Source organism: Typopeltis vanoorti, chromosome 10 (assembly GCF_054136105.1).
Source record: "Typopeltis vanoorti isolate ZY-2024b chromosome 10, IOZ_Tvanoo_1.0, whole genome shotgun sequence".
NCBI lineage: Eukaryota > Metazoa > Arthropoda > Arachnida > Uropygi > Thelyphonidae > Typopeltis > Typopeltis vanoorti.
This window is the reverse complement of record NC_143558.1, coordinates 66780303-66797053: the sequence shown is the minus strand read 5'-3', so window position 1 is coordinate 66797053 and position 16751 is coordinate 66780303. Positions and strand designations below refer to the sequence as shown.

Here is a 16751-nt window from a genome sequence, read left to right as displayed (position 1 = left end):
ATATAACCAACAATGATATATCCAACAAAAATATATTTTTATTTAATACAAGTAATTCATGTAAGTTAAGAAAACATATAAATTATGAAATAAATACATAGTATAAAATTATAAAAATTACAAATTGTACGTAAACTTCATTGCACATAATGCATAAATTCTTGTAGAAAGGCTTATACGCTGGTTAAACATGATAACTAAATACTTAAGGAATTGACAGCATACACTAGAAATATAAATTAAATCAACTTTAATATATAATTTCCGATATTTTGGCAACGTCATGTTGCCATCTTCATGGGAACTTAAGATAAAGACACATGCACGCAAGTACTACATAACAGCAAATGAGAAATGAAGCGAGAACTATCGTTTTTCCTAAAGTTCTGATGTTAGCCCCTAACAGGCTATATTAGGTGTTCTTGGCCTTTGGGCTGAAGTTCTTCTGATATGTTTTCCCAAATTTGGGGCAGTCTCGTGCATCCAAATTTGTTGAGGTTTGGCATGTTCCTAAGGGCTGAGGCTGATTCCATGAATAGTCTTTCATATTTGAACTTGCTGCAGTGTATTGCTGTGGCGAGTATCCAGAACATGGTCTGCAAGCCCAGAGTGGCTGTAGTGGTGAAATCGGATGTAGTCCTTGTGTTCTGAAATTCTGATATTTGCTGTCCTGCCTGTTTAGCCAAAGTAGGACAATTTACAGCTGCAAGGGATCTAGTATACAACAGGTAGGTCTAGGAGAAGTGGTTGGTCTTTAGTGAAACAGATAAGGGATGCCAATTTTCTATATAGTCTGTAACAAGAGGTCAAGTCATGTTTTTTTAGGATTTTGTTGATTTTTTCTGAGATGCCTCGGATGTAAGGAATAGTGATGGATTTAGAGTAATCTTTTTTGTGAAGGGGGGGGGGGGTGGATAACTGGTTTCAGTATTTGGGGGGGGGGGGGTTGCTGTTGGCTGAGAAAGTGTTAAGGATGTGATTTAGTTCAGTGGTTAGGGCTTGGTCATTCGAACAGATTAGTTTTGCCCTGTTGAATAGTGTCTTAATAACTCCATATTGTTGTGAGGGGGAGATTGTTGGTGAATGTATCTGACTATATGGGTGGGTTTTCTATAAACTGAGAAAACCAAGGTTCCATCAGGTTGGCAGGTGACTAGTGTGTCTAGGAAGGGGAGGCTATTGTTTTTCTCTTTTTCCATGGCGAACTTGATTCTAGGGTGTTGGTTGTCTGAGTGTGTTAGGAAGGAGAGGAGTGTATCCGGGCCATGTGGCCAAATAGCAAACACATCATCAACGTAGCAAAGCCATATGGTAGGTTTTTGTGGGGCATAGTTTAAGGCTTTCTCATCAAAAGTCTCCATAAAGAAGTTGGTCAAGGGTGTGGAAAGTATTGAACCCATGGCTGTCCTCCCCTCTATCTGTTTGTAGAATTTTTCCTGCCAAACGAAATAGCCCAAGTTCATTGTGAACTGATATAGGGCTGAGATATTGGGAGGAAATTTAGCTTGGATTAGTTCTAAGGTTTCTTTGAGAGGGATATTTGTGAATAAGGAGGAGACGTCAAAACTGACCATTATGTCATTATGTTGGGTTATAAGGTTTTCTATACTGGCTTTGAAGTGGACTGAGTTTTTTTGTGTGTGATGGTATGTTGCCAGTATAGTGAGAGCACTTTGGGCTACATCAGATTTCACCAGTACAGCCACTCTGGACTTGCAGGACAATCCTTTCTGGACAATCCTTTCTTGCCAAGTCCAATCCTTCCGCTAATTCTTTAACGGATTTCACAATCAGAATCTTTGATAGAACTTTCCCTGCCATTTGGTTCGACGTCATCTATTATTGGTACGAGTTCCTCTTCATTTAAATCTGTTTCCCCAGCAATTAATTCACTAATTTCATTTTCAACCATATCGCAAAAGCCTTCTAAGTAGCCATTACTATAAAAATAATTTTTTTACATTGAAAAAAAAAAAAAACCATTACATATTGTATGTAACTCACCAGAAAATGAAGTGCTCGGCTTGTGATTTTTAATGTGCAGCAGAAAAACGAAGACAATTTTCAATAGTAAACACTTTATATGGTAACCAATTGACGAATATGCATGCTAAAGGATATTTCCCATAATATAAATTCGCTGCTTATAACTACATGCACGATACAGACAGACGCAAATTTAACAAAGATAAAATTTGATTTTTAAGTTGCGCGGTGAAAAATATATGAAAAGATAAAGGGTAACCGCAATTTGTAGACTGTGTTATATCAAAACCGCGTTGTATAAGTACTGCATTGTACAAGGGTTACCTGTATTTGGTAAATTTTTTTCTTTGCTTTTCACATAACTGTAAATTTGAAAATTAATTATATCTCAGGGATAATCTACTTTTAAATTCTACTTTTGTAGGAAAGTAATTAATTACTGAGTCTAAGGTGTGTTCTGGAAAGGAACACACCTTATATTTTGGATTATAATTGATCATTCATAATTATTAATATGTTAATTATTTATCACTATAAATATGTTTAAAAATGACAAGTTAAAAAAAAAACATTATGAAAGTGAAACCTTTGGTTGTCCTAGTTGCTGACTGGACAGCATCTAAACTTTCCACCTTACAAGCCATAGGTTCAAATCCTATGGGATCTTATAGGATGTGTGGAAATATTTTTACATAGTAGATATTTTTGTTACCCATGACCATAGCTCTGCTTGTTGGAGCCTTGAAAAACTACCATTTCCTTCATTATTATATGGTAATCATCACCATTCATTATGGCAAATTATGGAGATTACTACTATTGTTAGTGTAATAACTTAAAAGCTTTTTTGTCTGTTTTATTCCAACATGGTAGTATGGGTTTTCATAAGTTGCCATAATGAAAAAAAAAAAAATAATAATAAAATACTGTCATCATTGGTCTCTAAATGTGGAGTTCTCTAGATTGGTGTCTAGATTAATGTTTCACAATTATCCTTAGCCTGCTCACAGTATAACATGTACTAGATGCACATTAGTACTGTGAGTAGGCAAGCTCTGTGGATGGAATTCACATAAATGTGTCTGTGTGTTTTATTTTTTTTTTAATAGAAATAAAATTTTCTCTATTTTTCAAAAATTTAAGATCGCTTAACTTTTACATTTAAATTAATGAATTATGCCACCTGCCTTATCTGGAATATCATTAAAAAGTGAAAGTAACCATTTAAGGTTATTCTTATGTCTCAGATATTGCAGATGCAATGTATACTGATGACTATTTACATATTATATTGCTTTCACTAATCTAGTCATGATTTGCTATCAGTAGTGTAACTGAAGATTAGTTTTTGGTTGCATTTTTTACAGCAACCGAAAATCTAGTCTCTCAAGTGAAAATATTGAATAGGATAGTCAATTCAGAAAGTAAAGGTTGGTGGAGAAATAAAGGGATGTTGCTGTTTCTATATACTAATGCCAGAAGTATCAGGAACAAGAGGGAGGAGTTTTGGGCATTGGTTAGGCATTAGTAATACTTGGCTAACAGCGATTGAATGTGAAGAGTTTAGTATTTTCAGGGAAGATAGGATGGGGGAGGAGTACTACTGATGATAGCAGATAAATTACAACCAAAAAGAGTAGGAGACAGGTGGGAGGGTGGCTATTAATTTGAAGCAATCTGGTGTGTGATTAAGACCAATAAGACAAAATATATAGTTGGTTGTTGCTATAGGCCAGGGAGTTCCACAAATGATCCAGAAGACATGCATCACCAAATTAGTTACAGGTTGAGTGATTATTATAGGGGGCCAACTATGGAGTAAAGACTGGAAGGAAGAAAGATCACATGGCAGAAAGGAAATAGAATTTATACACCTGCTGAGAGAGATAATTACTTAAGGCAGCATGTGATGGAGGGGAGTAGGGGTGGGAGAGTATTGGACCTAGTCATAGAAACAGAACAACTATTCGTAGCCAAGGTGACAACATTGCCTCCAATTGGTGAAAGTGACCATGAGATCTTGACTTGGGAAATTGTAAAACACGAGAAATATTCTATCAAGAAGGGGTAGTTGTGGAATTACAAGGCAGGTGATTATGACATGCTTAGGAAAAAGCTTAAATCTGTACCATGGCATAAAACTCTGCAAGGTAAGGTATATTAGTAGTGCATGGGATATAGTTAAGGGTCATCTAGAGGAAGCAGAATTAAATTGTGTACCTAGGGTAAGGAGAGTTAATTGGGTGGAAGTTAGATGGATGAGTAATATCATTAAGCATGAGCTGCAGAAGAAGAAAATGCTGTGGATGTTATATAAAGAAAAAGGTGACCAGCAAACTCATAAACAGTAAAAGGCTCAGGAAAGAAAGGTGACCAGCATGGCAAGGAAGTCAAAATCAGATTATGTGAAGAATTTAGTCGAGTAAGCCAAAGAGTTCTTTTGTTATGTGTCAAGTAAGAGGAAGAATGACTATGGAAGATTAACCTAAATGAGTGATGATGGTCACGAGGAGACAGAAGCAGATAAAATAGTTGTATTATTGAGTGACCACTTTGCAAGCATATATCTTCCTAGTGAGGTTACTGCTTTAACCTATGTGACAAACACTAATGTGGGAACAGAGGTGGATGAATTGGAGATTCTTAGGATATTGCAGAATCTCAATGTAAATACAGCTGTGGGATTAGATGGGATATCAGCTAGGGGTTTTGCAAGAATGTGCAACAGAACTGGCAATACCTTTGACTAAGCTGTTTAATTTAAGTCTCAGCTCTGGTAGAGTTCCAAGGGGGGTGGAAAGTGGGCATATTATTCCTTTGCATAAGGGAGGTTCTAAGACTACAGTAGCAAATTATAGACCAATCAGTATCTCAGGCATGGTGGTAAAAGTACTAGAAAAATTGGTAAAAAAGAGAATTCAAGAATGGGTAGATAAAAATATGATACTGTATGAGGATCAACATGGCTTTGTGAAGGGTCGGTCATGCCTTAGTAATTGAGTAACAGCTAAGAGTTGGATAAAGGAAATGGCTACACGATGATTTTGCTGGTTTTTGCAAAGGCATTTGACAGAATACCACATGGAACACTGTTACAGATTAGAACAAATGGGGATGGAAATGACCCTGGTTAAGTGGATAAGAGGGTGGCTCCTGGGCAGATATCAAAAAGTGGTACATGGAGGGACAGAATCAAGGTGAAAAAACAGGTGACTAGTGGTGTGCCACAAGGTTCAGTGGTGGGACCATTGCTGTTTAATTTGTACCTAAATGATATAGGAAATAACCTGAAAGGAAATGTTCAGTTATTTGTTGATGTGAAATTTTGTAGAGTAATAGTTAATCAAGGCAATGTGGAGAGCTTGCAGGATGATTTAAATAGGCTGTCAGTATGGGCAAAAGTTAATGGGTGTCAGTTTAATGTTGAGAAATGTAAATTTATGCATTTTGGGATAAATAGATTAGAAGCTGTGAATCACATTATGGCACTGTAGATGAAGCTAGAGATTTAGGGGTGGTGGTGGTAGACAGATAGTCAAAGTTTAGAGGACATATTGCTAAGGTTATTAAGGTATCCCATAAGATTACTTAACTAGTGAAGAACACATTAACAAGTAGAGATAAGGAAGTTTCAATTCCTCTTTATAAGGCCTTGATCAAGAATCTGAATTATATTGCTCAAGTCTGGTTCCCTGGGTTTCTTGGGGATGAGGAAGAAGTGGAGAGGATTCAGAGGCAAGTACCATGATGGTGAGTGGCCTGTGGAATGTTCCCTATGAGGATAGATTGAAGATGTGTGGATTGCAGAAGTTGGTTGACAGGAGAAAAAGAGGGGGGGATATGATAGAAACATTTAAGTTGTTTAAAGGATTTTATAGAATAGATGCAGGGGGAAATGTTTCAGCACTTGGCTAGAGGGACCAGAACAAAGGGTTATCCCCAGAAGTTGAATAAAAGTGTGGTCAGTAAGGGTGTGAGGACTAGATTTTTTTACTTGGAGAGTGGTGAATGAGTGGGAATGGGTTGCCAGAGTCGGTTGTGAGTGCTTTTTCTGTTAATAGGTTAAAGGAGGGGTATGATAGATTGGGTCTCCTGTGATGAGTCTTCGGACTCCATGGAGGTGCCTGTATAATAATAATAATGTTCATTTGCAGCAGCATTTAAACATTACTGCAGAATATATCCAAGTTTTGTTTAATTTTTTTCTGAAATTAAGCTAAATACTATATTGTACTATATTTGTGAAAACACTGTTGTACATAGACAGATAGCTGGATGAATAGGTGAAATCCTAATATCTTTTGAATATTATATGATTTTAAGTTGTTTCTGAATGAAAGATATCTTCTAATGTATTTGAATAAAATATTCCCTTTGGATAATTGCATTTTGCAACTGGTAATAGTGTCATTATGAAAGGTTTCAAAGGATTTTTGCTTTGTACATCCAGTTTAATATAACCTAACAGAATAATAATAATTAGTATCATCAGGGACCTCTGAGGGAGTCAAGGACTCATTGAGGATGGACATACATCACCCTTACCAGATGTTAGATATTATACTTAAACTCATTCACACTGGATGCGTTCACTGTTTCAATAAGCAAATTGTTCCATTCACTGCTCTGTGAGAGAAAAATCTAGCTCTCAGCCTTTTTCTTAACCAGGCACAAAATAAATTTTCCATGGATGCCCCCCCCCCTTCTCTCTCCACTTTCCCAATAATGAAAAATTTCATTAATTGATGACCTATCACACCCATTCAAAAGTTTTAGACCTATATCATATCACTCCTCTTTCCAGTGTCTGCAGTCCACATGCTCTCAATCTGTCTTCGTAATCTATATTCCATAATCTCAATATCATCTTTGTTACTTTTATTTACACCCTTTCCACAGCTTCTTTATCCCCTCTGAACTCAGGAGACCAAATCTATACATAGTAATTTAGGTGCAGTTATATCAAAGCCATGTTAAGTAGCAAAATAACTTTCATATCCTTACATGTCAATGTTTGTCTTCACATTGCAGTTATCTTCTGAGTTGTATATGCAATTTTGCAAAGTGACCTTTGAATTTCTGATCCACTCTCCAGCCAGAAGGCTGCGGGTTCAAATCCCGCCATGGGCATGGATGTTTGTGATTGTCTGTGAAAATGCTAGTGGTGGTTATCAGTTGTAGATGGTGGTGGTGTTTGAAGGTAGTTGCAGTTGGTGGAGATGGAGAGGTGTAGAATAGGTGCCCTCCCTCGATGAGTCTTTGGACTCCCTGGAGGTATTTCGTAATAATAATAATAACTGCAAGATCCCCAGTCTCATCAATTTCTTGTAACATAATCCCACTAATATAATGTGGCATTGGGAATCTCATCACGCTAAAGTGCATAACTTTACATTTACTGACATTGACTTGACAGCCATTATTATTTGCCCACTGTTCCAGGTTATTCAAATCACTCTGCAAATGCTGTATATCAGTAGCATTACTGATTGCCCTGCTATTTCTGCATCGTCAGCAAAATTGAACATCTATCAGATTCTTCCAAATATTAATATACAGATTGAACAATGGTAATCCAAGGACTGATCCCAGTCGAACACCACAGATCACCTTAAATCTGACAGATTCACACCCACTATATAGTACTTTCTGATACCTACACTGCTTGGAAAGAAGTCAATGGACACCATAATATCAGGAACAAACAGCCATGGTGCTCACCCTCCATAAGATGTAGGACCTCCTTTCACTGCAATAACCGTAACAATCCTACACGACACACTTTTCAGAAGTGTACAATAGCGATCAATGGGAAATTTTGGACAATTCTTCCTCTGGGCATGTAATGAGGTCCTGTGGAGTGGATGTCCCTTGATCTCCAGTTCATCCCACATATGTTATCTAAGAAATTACAATACACAGGTGAACGTCCTGTTGAAAATACCCTGCTGAGTGTATTATCAATGGAGGTTCATCAATGGCATAGGTCAGGACCGAACATATGCAAGTAGGATTCAAAATACACTGATGAGGTGTCAAAGTAAGATCCAATTACACCAGTGAAGATAACAATATGCCAGGCATTCACCTTTCGGGAGGTACCTTCCTGTTCACAAATTACTTGTGGATTTTCAGTACCCAAAAGATTGTGCTGTGTTAGTTCACATGACCACTAATGTGAAAAGTGGCTTCATCACTAAACTCCATCAGATACACAATATTTGTCATTTCTGCTAAAATCTGGCATCATTTTGCATGAAAATATTTTTGACTTGTCAATGCTTAGATGGCTTGGATATGGTATGGGTGCATTTGGAGGTCCTGCTTTAAACTTCTCTACACAGTTTTCCGTGAAATCCCTGTTTCCAAACTGCATCATTTGGTAGACTTTCCTGGACTATTCAGAATTGATTGCTGAATAACAGCAATGTTAATTTCACTTCTGTCTGTTATGGGACTTCCAGCATTACCTTTGTAGTTGTCCGCAACTGAAACAGTCCAAACAAGCTTTTCGTATCTACAATAAATTGTTAAATGGCTTGGTGGGTCTCATTGAAATTGTTCTTTTAACTTTTTGCAGATTATGGTTGGTAAACGAAACACTTCCATCAGGGGCACGGCAGTAGTGTCCAGCGGCTGTGTGCAAAACTTTAGTTGGCACCCCACCCCCACCAATAAAAAAAAATCATGTTTTTTTAAAAAAGTATTTCCTCCTCTTTGGCACCTCTGTGCTTCGCACACCTTGCACATATGGTCGGCGCGCCCCCGACTTCCATCAAGCTTGCCACCACTCTTCTTTCTTCTAGCATTAACCTCCCCATTATATCTGAGAAAGAAAAGAAAATTAAAATGTTCATTCCATATAAATGTCAACATAATTTTGTCATTACCCTATGTATATCCTGTTGAAGTCAAAGTAATTTTTATAAAAAGATGAGATTTGCAACATTTATGGTGAGCTATACTTGTAGGATTTTTTTTTTTTTTTTTTTTTTTTTGGGGGAGAGGGATATATAAGGCAGTAAATTCTGGAAGAGTAGGTTAGCTTGCTTAACAGCATTTAATACCAGAATTTGGTTAACCCTAGAGTTGTATGGTTAAGTCATGACTTTTTTCTATATGTAATTGCCAGATGGAACATCTCTTCCTGGGAAATTACTGCCCTACAGACCTTAACAGGAATGTTATGGTGATATTCTATCTGTTAATTGTGGAATGCCTCTGTGATATAGTCACAAGAAAAACATCATGACATTTGTCCTTTAAAAGACCTGGATTCAAATGTCAGAATGCAAGGAAACTTTACCCGTGCTTTCCAGCTGAAGATAAGTTAGCTGGCCTCATATGGATGTCAACAGAGTTTTTTTCCCTTGTAGAAAATCAGATTCTTCATCACACATTCACATGCAAAAAAAAAAACAAAAAAGCCAGAGAATGAACACACACACTTAATACAATTAACAAACTAACTAGATTCCTTGGCTTTAGTTAGTTTGGCCATAATTCCAAACAAAAGCCTCGGTTATTGGCTTCCTTTTTTCACAGGCACTCCTGTTATTTGAAGTTATGGAACATTCCAGGTTTGGAATGTTCCATAATTCCAGGTTTGGAATTAATAATATAAACTGGTGTACAGACAGTAGGAAGCAGTATTTCTTCGTAGCAATTGAATACAGTTGGTATGGCAACACGATGTGACCTCAGTGACTGAAAGAGAGAGGTGTCATCGTGGGCTGTCACATTGGTGTCATGTCCATACATGCAGTTGGCGATGTGATCAACAAATGGAGACATTCTTGCATCACTAGTGCAGGAGAATACCCTGGGTGGCTGCCAAAAATGACCAACAGAGACAGGATAAAATGGATGGCACGCAAAAACTGGCAACAATCGGCACAGACCATCCGTGATGAGTTCCTCCAGAGCACTAGTAACAGCATGGTGGGCACTAATATTGTATGAAAAGAACTCTATTTACTGGATTTACACAGAAGAGCAGTGGCACACAAAGTCAAACATCACAATAATGATCAAGGCGGCCCATCTGGCCTAATGCAAAGAGCTTGTGAACTGGGTAATTGACCAGTGGAAAACGGTACTATGGAGTGATGAATCAAGGTTCACCTGTTTCTAGTCTGGCAAGGTGTGGAGGCAGTCTGGTGAATGCTTGTTACCACATTGTGTTGTATACACATTAAAGTTTGTGGTAAAGGAGTGCATTCAGCTGGTTTGGGACCACTAATTGTTGTCTGAGGTTCCATGAAGGCAACTCAGTATCTTGATATTCTGGATAATCTGGTGATTCATACACTGTGGAGTTTTTATGGAATGGACCTGTGTTACTGTCAAAATGACAATGCCCCAAGGCCACAAAGCTGTTATGGAATGGTATGAAGAGATGGGTGTTAAACGACTGCCCTGGCCTGCACAGAGTCCTGACTTCAATCCCATTGAACACCTATGGGGTGAATTGGAGTGGTGATTGAACAGCATGTCTTCGATCTGTCACTGAACTCAGTGCTGCTTTGGAGGAATGGGGACAAATTCCAATAACTAACACTTGCTAGTATCAATTGTAAATTGTTGAAGTATCCAAACTTAAAATCAGGATCATCCAAATATATGCTCCCACCTTATCCCACACTGATGAAGAGATAGAAGCATTTTATGACTCACTGCAGCACACTCTAAACAAAAAAAGAAATAGCAATCAAAACTTTACTATAGTAATGGATGATTTTAATGCCAAAGTAGGTCATCTCACTCACCAAATAGACACAGAGCCATTCCAGAGTTGCTGCTTGTACCATATACATATGGTACAAGCAACAATGGCTCTTACAGAATTCTCTATCAGTAACAAGCTTTATTATTATTATTATTATTATTATTCCTGATACCTCCAAGGAGTCCGAAGACTCATCGTGGGAGGACATCTACAATTCTCTCTACACCTAACCTCTACTACGAATCATCTCCATCAACGCCATCTACCGCCCACTTCCAACACCACCACAACTAGTAATTTTTGTCTGTAAATTGCGTGTGTTCTGATGGGCCGATTCGTATGTATGCGGGATGAAAAACCCGAGTTTCCGGGAGAAAAAACCCTGCTACCTCCATATGAGATCGGCTAACTCACCTTCGATTGAAATCGACCAGATAAAGATTCCTCCCGTCGCGACGAGAATCGAACTTAGGCCTATTCCAATCGAAGGGCGCAATGTACCGTCGTTCTTCCAATTGCGCTACGGAGGCGCCTATTTATATTATGAATACATTTTTTTAGAAAGCCCTCAAAAGAAGATGGACATGTAGAAGTCCAAACGGAGAAATAAAAAATGAAATAGATTATATACTGTATAATAATAAAGAAATAGTCCAAGATAACTCAGTACTAAATTGAGTAAAAACAGGAAGTGACCACTGACTGGTGAGAACCAAAATTAAAATAAACCCCAAATTGGATGTTTAGTGATCCAAAATTTTAACAGAGAACAAACCTAACATCCAACGAATTCAAAAGCAACAGAAAGAACCATAAACTTTCAGAGGAAACTTTACAACTACTAAAAAAAGAGGTGAAATATGAAACAAGACAAAAACTTAACTTCTAAAATAGAATATGCAGAAATATGCAAAACAATAAGGAAAAAGATGAGAAATGAAATAAGATCTTATAACACTAAAAAGAAACAATTGAAAATAATAAAAATATTAAAATACTAAGAAAACAACATTTATCATTTGGTAAAAGTCAAATAACTGCAATAAAAGATAAGAATGGAACTACAATAAGGAACCAAGAACAAATCTTAAGTAGGCTAGAAGAATTTTATAAAGAACTCTATAGTGATCTTTTAATAGATAAATCAAATATAAATAACTCTTCTCCATCGCATATAGAATTCACCCCTCCCCCCATTCACTTCAAGTGAAATAAAACCAGCATTAAAGCAAATGAAAAATGTCCTGGTGAAGACCTAATTCACATAGAATTAATTAATTAAATGGAGAGGAAACAACCTAATTTATGCCTAGAAGGGGGAAGATACTGGAAAAATGCTACTCACTGTTATTTAAAAAAGGGGACAAAGAACTATAGACCAATTAGTATTCATGCTAATCTGTACAAAATTCTCACAAAAGTAATAACAAACAGGTTAACTCCTCTTCTAGACTCAAATCAACCAGTAGAACACGCAGGATTCCATAAAGGCGTTAACACAATTGATCATATTGATCATATTCATGCAGTAAAACAAATAATAGAAAAAGCAGAAGAAAACTCTAATTGCCTCTCTGTTTAGCCTTTATTGATTATGACAAAGTCTTTGATTTCATCAAAAATAATGCAATAATCAAAGCACTCCAGCATCACTGAAATCATAGAGAATATATGAACCTCCTCCAGGAAATATACCACACTACAACAGCAACAATCCAACTTCACACGAGTAGCAATAAAATATCAATTGAAAAAGGTGTCTGACAAGGAGACTCTCTATCATCCAAAATCTTTACAGCAGTCCTTCAAGAAATATTTAATAATATAAACTGGGAAAATCTTGGTATAAAAATTAATAACAGAAACTTAACACACCTTAAGATATGCAGATGATATAATTTTTGCAAACACTCCAGAAGACCTTAATATAATGATAGAAGACCTATATCATGAAATCAGAAAAGTCGTTCTAAAAATAAACAGAGAAAAACTAAAATCATGTTTAATCATTTTGTAACACCAAAAAACAATAATAGAAAACAATTTCTTGGAAAAAGTCTCTTCATATACATACTTAGGTCATCTCATTGATCTAAACTGTGGACTCCAAAAGGAAATAAATAGGAGAGTTCAACTTGCCTGGAGTGCATTCAGAAAATTGAAAAGCATTTTTCAAAACAATGATGTCTCACTCTGTTTAAAAAGGAAGACATTTAACCAGTGTATACTTCCAGTCATCACATATGGTTGTGAAACTTGGTCTCTAACTAAAGCACTGGCAAATAAACTAGCAACAACTTAAAGAAAAAATGGAGAAGTTGATGCTAGGCATCACATTAAAAGATAAGAAGCCAGACTCATATTACTGACATCATTCTTCACCATAAATGACTAAAATGGAAATGGGTCAGGGCCATCACTCATCTTCTCTTATATCCAGAAGAGAAGATGAGTGATGGACCATTCTAACGAACTGGATTCCAAAAGAAGGGAAACGAGGCCGAGGACGTCCTAAAAGAAGGCGGAGTGATGAATTGTCAAATTTTAGTGGGGAAAATTGGTCAACCATTGCCAAGAACAGAGAAATGTGGAAAGAACTTGGGGGGGGGGGGGAACCTTTATCCAGCAGTGGACTGAAAATGGCTGAAAAGAAAAAAAAAGTGTATATACAGCTATTTTCTGAAAACTTTTTTTTTAACAAGAATGCAGATTACCATGATCCTTGGAAAAGATTATGGTAATCTGCATTCTTGTTAGAAGAGATCTCTATGTGACATCAACTTTTGGGAGAAAAATCTAAAAGACAATCTCTGATGTTGTAGGATAGTAGTTACAATATATCTTCTTTAAACTTAGCTGGCAGATCTGCAAACAGAAGATTTGCCATCCTAATTTGCTGAATGGCTAGTGTCATCTTTCAACACTACTGGTATCAATTTGAATCTCCATGTGGCATGGATGATCAGATGCATTTTTAGGTAGTGGATGATTTTCATTACCAAGTGTGAGACCACTATCATCCTTCTGCTTGCTTGGAGGCCTGTAGTAACTTGAGAAAATATTATGTTTGATCTCTAGAGTGCTATTTTTAGATTTTCTGATTCTTAGCCCACCCACAGTATTAATATTGTCTAAGTTGCAAGCAAATGTCTTTTAAAGGCTGGATTTCTGTAGTTACTTCATGACCTTAAAAATAAGTACACGAGATTCATGATCTAGACTTCGCTTCACCTTAAATAGTCTAAACCACTCGTTGCCTTCTGATGCTAATCATCTAAGTTTACCACAGGACTCTTACAGTGGTCATAGTGTTTTCTTGTGCTCGGACTTGTCTTTTAGTTTCTCCAAAAGTTGGTATCTCATAGGACTCTAGTCAAGAAGAGTGGCCCTACCCTCAGATTATGGTGATCTTGCATTCTTGTTAACAGTCTTCAGGACCTCAATGTAGACATTTAATTTTAGTCACTTTGCTCATATCAGGCATTGCTATAAGGCTCTGATTTCATAATCATAATCTTCCCCCTCAGAGCACCTACATAAGAAACATCATAGGATTTCAGGATTAACCAGTGCTGCAGTTAAAAGGTTGTGATGATCTAGGCTTTAACATGCTTAAGTCCTATTTAATTGCAGCATTAGTTAATCCTGAAGTTTTATGATAAAAATCATGATGTTTCTTACGTAGGTGCTCTGAGTTTTATTATATTTTCTTATGTATATATACCTATAGTGGACTATTTACATTACACATATAATTCTCATGCCTAATAGTGAAAAATTTTAAGAATAGTCTTCTTCCTTTGCAAGCAGCTTACTTCAGCTTTATAACTTGATTTCAACATGGTCATGACCATACTTCATTAATACAGTCAATTGTTCCTTGTATATAACTGGAAATACTGACAACCTCTGTAGTCAATTCGTATTGACAGTGCCCTTCATTGTAAAGACTCAAGCTCAAATCCTATCTAGGACATGAAGACATAAGGACTTTCAGTTGAAGGTGAGTTAGCTAATCTCAATGGAAATGATAGGATTTTTCATCTCGTAAAGCAGGCTGACTGACCTGAAGGAACACACACACACATTGTAATGCACAGCCTGATAGTTGGATTGCCATCATTTAAAGTGGTTCAACTAAAATGATCATGATACTGATATAAGTGTCAGAACATGAAAATTATTAATAGCCAATAAATGATTTTATTTTTTTAAAGAAAAAAAGTTCTTGTAAATTATTACAAATCTCAACATGAAGAAAGCAATTTTGGGCATAATATAATATGCAGTAACAAAAATCAGAAGTGTGTTATTATGCTCCTTTGACATTCCCACAGTGTAGGAATACGTAACAACACACCACTTATTAAGAAGAGTCTAATATTGTCAGAAAGCAAGATGTAGATTTATCAAACTCAAAACCCTGAGGTTGAAATGTTAAATAAATAAATTTAATGAGTTTCTATTATTAAATAGTTTTCTGACTGTTCAGTATGATTTAACAACTTATTAAACATCTTATTAAATTATTTCTTGGGTCACTTTGCTACCTTTACCCCTCTCCTAGTTCTGATTACCTAATACTGAATAATCGTCATAATTCTCCCAACTGGTGTTGGGAGAATTATGAAGTTTTTATTTAATAATAAAAACTCATTAATTTAAATTTATTTACTTAACATTTCAACCTCAGGGTTTTGAGTTTGATAAATCTACAACCTTTTCATAACTAGCTTTTCTCTCCAAATACACTGTATGTGTTATTTCTCCTCTTTCCAACTCCAAAAATTAACCTCATCTACATTTTTTTTTTTCCCTACAGATTTTCTCCCAACCAGTCTCAACCTTGTATTGTGGTACTATAACAATGCTAGTTGGGATGATCTCTAGTTTCTATGTCTACTTTCTTTGGTCTGATTGCTGTTTCTGTAATAAAAGGCAAAGTTCCTGGAAAAAGAGGAAGGGATAGATCCTCAGTGTGATGCATAATTGGTGTCTGGAGTGAATGATGATGATCATTAGTTGAGTTGAAGCCTCCAGAAAAAGCACAAAAACAGAATCACCTGGCAAGAACTAGTGTGGCACATCACTGAGCAATAGAATGACCATACGGCATCTGATGATGCAATGATGCATAGTGGATAGATGGATGGACCAAGAAAGAAGTGTTGTGACAAAAACTAAAAAATTCATACTTGAGGAGATGCCCATCAGTTTAAATACATAGGTAATATCTGTAATAAAGGCAGAAGATCAAGACAAGATATTAGAACAAAAAATTGCAAAAGCAACAACAGTGTAAAGACTAAAACCACTGTGGACAGATAAGCTTACAATTACCAACAGATTGCATCTTATTGACACACTGGTTAATTCAGTTTTGTACAGAAGTGAAACTTGAATTTTCTTAAAAGAGGTTATTGACATTTTGCAGTGAGGTGCTATAGACAACTTCTAAAGATCATGTCCCAAATTTGAAAGTAAGGTAAAGAATCAATTCCTTTGCTAGTCCAAGAGATAACATCATAACAAAGATTTGAAGGAAACATTTTCATCTCACTTGGTTGTATTGGCAGATCTAATAGCATCTCAGTGCAATTTCTTGAAAAACTTATTCCAGGAACTTGATGAAGAGGTAGACCTGTAATAAACTGGATAGATAATATAAAGAATGGGCAGATGATTCACTTACAGAACTAAAAGCTAAGTGTCAATCAAAGAACTGAATGGAAGATTTTTATGAGGAATATTTCCTGATATCTACTCAATGGTCATATTGTAGACCAGGGTTTCTCAAACTTTTTCTATGATGGAACACTTCACAAATCCTGAAATTTTCATGGAACACCTTGGTTATTTTGTAATGTATTAATTAATAATTAATTGTTAATTTAGCTGATTTTTATTATTAATTAATAATTAATTAAACCAATTAAGCATAAACATCATTAAATTAATTTGTGCTGATTTTCATTGACTTTTCAATATGGTGATCAGAATGGGATATTTTCAATATCCCATTCTGATCACCAAAAAT

The 16751-nt window shown here is 36.2% G+C and overlaps 1 protein-coding gene across 3 annotated transcripts in view; it reads left to right on the top strand.

Moving 5' to 3' along the window:
- LOC150102479 (uncharacterized) overlaps positions 1 to 16751 on the top strand; it is a 547971-nt gene that overhangs the window by 433917 nt on the left and 97303 nt on the right. The gene's annotated exons all lie outside the window — the stretch shown is intronic.